Raw genomic sequence first — 6,405 nt, forward strand, 5'->3', positions numbered from 1 at the left:
TTGTTATTGCTATTGTTATTATTATTGTTAGACTTCCTTGGTTGTTTTACACCAACTTCATTTTGTTTTCTATAAAACTTAGATTCATGTGAATAACTGCAAATTGGCTTTTACATTGATGATTCCAAACTGCATGAAGGTTTTGTTAGGTTAATAAGCATGATAAAAGAGTAAAATATGGTTGCTAATAAGTTTGGTAAACCCACCTCATTTCTTGTAAGTTTCTCATCTCCTCCCTTCTTATGTTCTTCCATGTTTTTGAAGAAGTTTAATTTTCTCTCAGGATGTTGTAGAAGAATCTGTGGGTGTGAGGAAACCAGCTACTACTCGAGGTGGCACTGGTGCCAGGAGAACCCGAGCTACGGAAGTGCATAATTTATCTGAAAGGGTGAGAAGGACAAACTCTATATAAAGGAAAAAAAGAACAAACACTTCCGAACAATAAATTTATTTGCAAGTTTAATCATTGAGTTATACTCTAGTACTTACTTTGAACATATATAAACAGAGGCGAAGGGATAGGATCAATGAGAAGATGTGAGCATTACAAGAGCTCATACCTAACTGCAATAAGGTTACCCTTCTGTATTTCCAATTCGTGCTACTTCTGCTTAATAACATTTGCTGCCACTAATAGTTGATTGACTTTTTCTTCCTTCTAACTCCTGAATTGTGCTATTATAAGGTGGACAAAGCATCAATGCTTGATGAGGCCATTGAGTATCTAAAGACTCTTCAATTTCAAGTACAGGTAAAGTTTATCTGTCCTTTAAAGGTGTGGATTACTATAGTAATTACATGTATTCTTTCTCATGGACATAAATTCCATAATACAGATTATGTCAATGGGAGCTGGGATGTATATGCCTCCGCTGATGTAACCAAACTGGAATGCATGCACTTGTTTGTGGTCCTCCCTGTTATATTTTATTTTGTGGCAATGCAAGTGAAACTCAATTATTATATGATATGACAACACATGAATTGCATAATAACATCATAATCTTTCATATAGGATTTGCAAAATTGACTTGCTGTGTTTTAGAGTGCTGGAAGTGACTCATTCCAATGCTATACATATTAACTGGCAATTTTAGTTTCTGTTTGTCAAGGTACTATAGTTTAACAAAGATTGGCAACTTTATATGGAATCAAAACAGAGCAATTCTTCTTGTAAACAGATCTTGGTGGCCATCCGTTTATAATTCAAAGACCGATGAGTAAATGTTCACTGAGGACAAAGAGGTGTCTCCTAAAATGTACTTGTGGCACACACATATCATTTGGTACTTCATTATTTCTAACCATCTAAAATGTTGTGATGAATCAGATGGTTAGAATATCCAATCTGTTGACTATTTTTGTGTTAGGAAGTTTCCTAGGTGGGATTCGCCCATCGGATGGTGCATGTTTTCTTTGTATGCTATTACACATTGCTTTGGGAAGGGTCTAATAAGAAGGCTGATAGTAGTTACTTAATTTGTTGTCTCCAGGTTCAGCCCAGCAAATGATGGAACTCAACCTTGGTGGATGGCAAGTGTGTGTATTTATTTTTATTATCTGCTTTCATTCATTGGATCATGTTTATTATGTTAAAGAGTCTGTTTTCTAGTATATGTGCAGAATATTCTGAGTTTTTTAATCCCGTTTCCCAAATTGGTATTAATGTTCATTGGGTGAAACGAAGCTTGTTAAAGCAGGGAAACATGCAGAGCTTTGGGGGGCTCAAAACACCTCCAACAACCAGATGAAGAACCTACAGATTGAGAATGGTAGTAAAGGTGGCAAAGATAACAAGTCTCAAAAAGGTGGAAAAGATCAGTCATAGGGTGGTGGTCAACAACAACAACAACAACAACAGCAACAGCAACAACAACAACTACAACAAATGAAAGGTTTCAAGGATCTGAATCTGAATCTACCCCAATTCAAGGGCTTGAAGGGGATGACACCCTTCAAGGATCAGAAATCTGTTAAGTTCAACTTGCCTGAGGAAGGTGATTTAAGTGATGATGATTATGGGTGAGTTTGATGATCCACAACATCCTCTTAACAAGATGAAACCCATCATGGGTAATGGTATGATGAATGGCCTTCCCATGTCTGCTACAGATGGTGGTGTGAATGGAAAAAAAGGTGGTGGTGGTTTTGTTCATGTACAAATGAAGGGTATGAGTTCCTTAATATTATTGATTTTGTAGAGTTCCTTTTTTGGGATGGTAAATCTACATTCCACATCCAAGTACTTGTTTTGCTAGTCAATGAACCTTCGAAGCTTGTGTCAGTCTGTGCTTTAAACTGAATTTTTGGCATGATTTATTTACATTTTGTTTTCTTAGGTGCATTACGCATGAAGCCTAAGTAGATGACCTGTATGTTCCAATCTTTTTGCCTTGTTCGGATTCAGACAAGACCGGTGTGTTAAAGGTTGACTAATCAGATAACCCCTTTATGTCTGATTTCACCCCTTAATTTCCTTCATCTAAGCAGCCTGCATACGAGAAGATCGGTGTGGTTGACTCGCAATGGATTGTTCATCAAGTCATACCTTCTCTTCGGAACCAGGTGAGACATCATTCTCGACAAACTTGTAGCATAGTTTAATTGATGTTTCTGTACTTTGTGAGTTGTGTTGAAGATTCTTGATATAGAACATTGTATCTAATTAATTTCTCTGTTTGTGTCTGATGTATTTTTTTTCAAAAAAGTCAAAAACAATCCTGTTAAGAACATAATTAGTTTTAATTAGAAGTCGGCCTTATTTTGCTAGGTACTTCTACTATTGTTCGAATTTATAAAGTAAAACCATTAGTTTATTTTTTGTCAAATCACATCCGTATGGGCAAATCTCTTTTTTTCTTCAAAAGTTTAGATATCGGTTTGTAACCGATGTCCAAAGTCTCAGACTTAGGACATCAGTCTTATAGACATCGGATTTCAATCGATGTCTAATGTATAATTTTTTTGGTTGTGCTTTCAGATTTGAAACAGTTTTAAGCCGTTCCAAATTCTGTGTTACAGCCGTCGTTTATTCGACGGTCATTTTAACAAACTAAAGCCGTCGTTTGTTTCGACGGTCTTTTTGACTGTCAAAAGCCGTCGTTTTTTTCGACGGTCTGTTTGACTGTCAAAAGCCGTCGTTTTTTCCAACTTTCTTCAACAGTCGCATTTTAATCGCGACTCCTTTTAAAACGACTGCGCAAACGACTGTGAGGGCAGTCGTTTTTGTCGAAAACGACTATTCAAGACAGTCGTTTATCCCGCAATATGACGTAGTGGAACCAAGTTCCAATCCGAAAGATCCGATCCAAATAAAATATTAAAGTGAAATGAGCCCACTAAAAAAACCATCCCACTCAAAGAGAGGGTTCCTTAACTTCTTCTTCTTTGTCTTCTCTCTAACATTTTAGAGGGTTCGGCTCATTTTCCCTCTTCCTCTTCTTCTTTCTCTTCCTCTTCCTTTCCTTCTTCCTCTTCTTCTTCTTCTTCTCGTTCCTCCCCCCTCTTCCTCTTCATGTATGAAGGTTCGGCCCCAAAAAGGGTTGAGCCTCTTCTTCCTCTATGAAGGTTCGGCCCAAAATGGGTTCAAACTCCTCCCCTCTTCCTCTTCCTCTATATAGGTTTGGCCCCAAGAGGCTTTGACCTCCTCCCTTCTTCCTCTTCCTTTACAAAGGTTTCATTCCGAGGGGTTCGGCCTCTTCCTTTAACACCAAGAGGATTCTGTCCCATCCTTCTCTAACACTAAGAGGGTTCAGCCCCCCTACCCTTTCACTCACTAAGAGGATTCGGTCCCCTCTCCCACATACTTTAATTCCATCCCTCAAAAAGGGTTCTAACTCCTCCTAAATTACATCCCTCTCTCTAGCATGACCTCGAAAGATAAGATCATTTAATTTAAATCCCAATACAAAGAGAATTAGTCTCTTTTGGCCAAATTACTCCACCAACTGACAAGATAAGCAACAAGGGAATTATTGACGACCGAAAAAGTAGTAGTTGCATAACACGATTGAGTCAACTCGAAAATTGAAAAGTCACCAAGTTAGACCAGTTACACATTAAGCTCACTCCTCATGTAAGTTACAAGAATCAAAAGGAGTGGGCTTTCAATGTCATTAAGATCCTTTATTATCATAAATACTAGATAATATGGGTAGAAGGTTACAACTAAATTATTAATCACCATTTAAGAGACTATTTTATAAATAGATAAGCATCTCACATTCAAACCTAAGGAATAAGCCACACAAAAAACTTTGTGACACTTATTCTCTTCTTCTTGCTTTGTAATTTATCTAAGACCTGACTTGATCATAGAAATCTCCTTGGCTGATACCCCACTGGTGTCTTTTCAAGTTAAAGCGATATCAAGCTATGACCAGAAATTCTAATACATCATTGAAAGAGACAGCCAAAACTCAGAAGTTACATTGGAGAAGACGACTTGGGTTGATCATCTACTGTAACTTGCATCTCAAGGAGAAATCAATCATTGTAACATGTAGTTCAAGAAAATACTTATTATATTTGGAACTCATATCTCGAAGGGTGGTATATCCAAAAAAATCTCCCACACTTTTTGGCATTGTATGTGGGATCGAAGTACAAACCCAAAGATCCCACCAACCAAAAGTTTTCTTCTTATTTTGCTATTGTCCTTGAAAAGATATTCTTCTTCACCATCAAAGGCCTCCAACCAATTAGTCACTTAGATTTTCTTCATTAACTTTTCCTTTAGGGAAATTCATAATACTCAACTAGCACAAACTATGCATGATCAATCTAAAGGCCTGCTTAGCAAAGCAGCACTCTCAAACTAAGAAGAGTCTTAGTCCCTAACGAGGTAGCTATCTTTTTAGTTGAAATCAAACTAGCAAGACATCCTTCTTAGGAGATCTCACATGTGTAACACCCCGACCATTTATTTACTTCATCATTTTAATCAAATGGCTAGTACTTCCGACCAACCACAAACCCAAGCAAAAAAATTTCAAGCTCTGCAAATCTAACTCCAAAGGGTATAATACCAAATGCCAGAATAACAAGAAACAATGACAACCCTATGCCAAGAAAATGGAACTTTACAAACTCAACTCAATGGTTCGGGGGAAAATCACCATCGAGATGTAGTCAATACTCCAAACCATGATACACAACAAATGGGAGAAAATAATTAGCCTCAAGGGAATGACAACATTCCAATTCCACAAGTAGAGAAAGATGGAGAGGTAGAGTCAAAAATGACAACTCATCAATAGGGGTGCAAGTTAATTTGGGTCAAACCGAGAATTGAACCAAATCGTGAATTTGGGATTGGTTTGGTTCGGTTTAAACTGATAACGGTTCGATTTCAGGTTGAAAAAATGAAGAACCGATGGATTCGGTTCGGTTTTCAGTTCAGATTTTATAAATAACTAAACCAATATTAATATTTTTAATTTTTACAAAACCCTAAACACTTTCGTTTTTTCCCTCTACTCTCTCTCTCTCTCTCTTGCAATTGTGTGCGAGCATGCGGCTGTGGGCTGTGGATTGTGGCTATGCGAGCGTGTGGCTGCGGCTGTAGGCTGTGGCTGTGGGTTGTCGGCTGTGGCTGTGGGTTGTGACTGTGCAACTGTAATTTTGGTAGAAAATAAAATCTAAAATTGAAATATCAATGATTTATGGGTTTTTTCCCATTCTAAAAATATATAAAATTTTACTTCTAAAAGAAGTTATATTTAGAATATTAAGTTTATTATTCGACTCAGTTGATGGTTTTCGGGAAAACTTCCCTATTTTCTTTTAGCTTTTATCGATTTTTTTGTTTTACAACATGCTTTAAAGGACACCTCTAAGTTAGCATAATGTGTATTTCACATTTAAAAGAACAAAAAATAGTATAAGAAAAAGAGGCCGAGACATTTTTTAGCAAATTCAGAGTTTTCACGTTGGTTAGCTTTTATTGTCTGTTATCTCATATTTTAGTGTTTACTTTTGGAATAATTGTATCCAAAAGATCATAAAACTACGACTAAAGTGTTGTATTTGAGTTGTGTAGGTCAAATCGTTTGGAACCCCTAGCGAAGTAGATGCTTGGCTATACAGTGATCCTATGCACTGCCCTGGAGCATTGCACTTTTTAGAAAGAAATGCTATGGTAATAAGTTATGGTATTCAGACAAACTCTTCCTCTGTGTCCAAGAGAGAGAGGAATGAAGATCCTACATTTAAATATCAAATTCCACTTCAACTTGCTGCAAAGCATGAGATTGCTAGATCTCTAATTGGAGGTACCTAATTCCTTTTCCTCGTGTTGTTTCCGAATGAGTTTTTTAATATGGTTAATAGTTTGACCTTCATTTTTTATTGTTTGGCTTTAGGCTGCCTCTAAACTCCGACGATCGACGGTTCCTCTCTCTCTCT

The 6,405-nt window shown here is 37.1% G+C and overlaps 1 long non-coding RNA gene across 4 annotated transcripts; it reads left to right on the forward strand.

Moving 5' to 3' along the window:
* LOC147398360 (uncharacterized) lies at positions 1-2,665 on the forward strand. Of its 4 annotated transcripts, XR_015179837.1 has the most exons (6): positions 1-388; positions 509-574; positions 686-751; positions 1,494-2,022; positions 2,113-2,136; positions 2,340-2,665. It is a non-coding gene; the product is annotated as an uncharacterized LOC147398360 (long non-coding RNA). The 4 variants fall into 4 exon arrangements; XR_015179835.1 differs by having other exon boundaries at positions 4-388; positions 1,494-2,136; positions 2,340-2,661; XR_015179836.1 differs by lacking the exon at positions 2,340-2,665 and having other exon boundaries at positions 4-388; positions 2,113-2,161.
* The last annotated feature ends 3,740 nt before the right edge of the window (positions 2,666-6,405 follow it).

Source organism: Akebia trifoliata, chromosome 7 (genome assembly GCF_017979445.1).
Source record: "Akebia trifoliata isolate Shusen 1 chromosome 7, ASM1797944v1, whole genome shotgun sequence".
Classification (NCBI taxonomy): Eukaryota; Viridiplantae; Streptophyta; class Magnoliopsida; order Ranunculales; family Lardizabalaceae; genus Akebia; species Akebia trifoliata.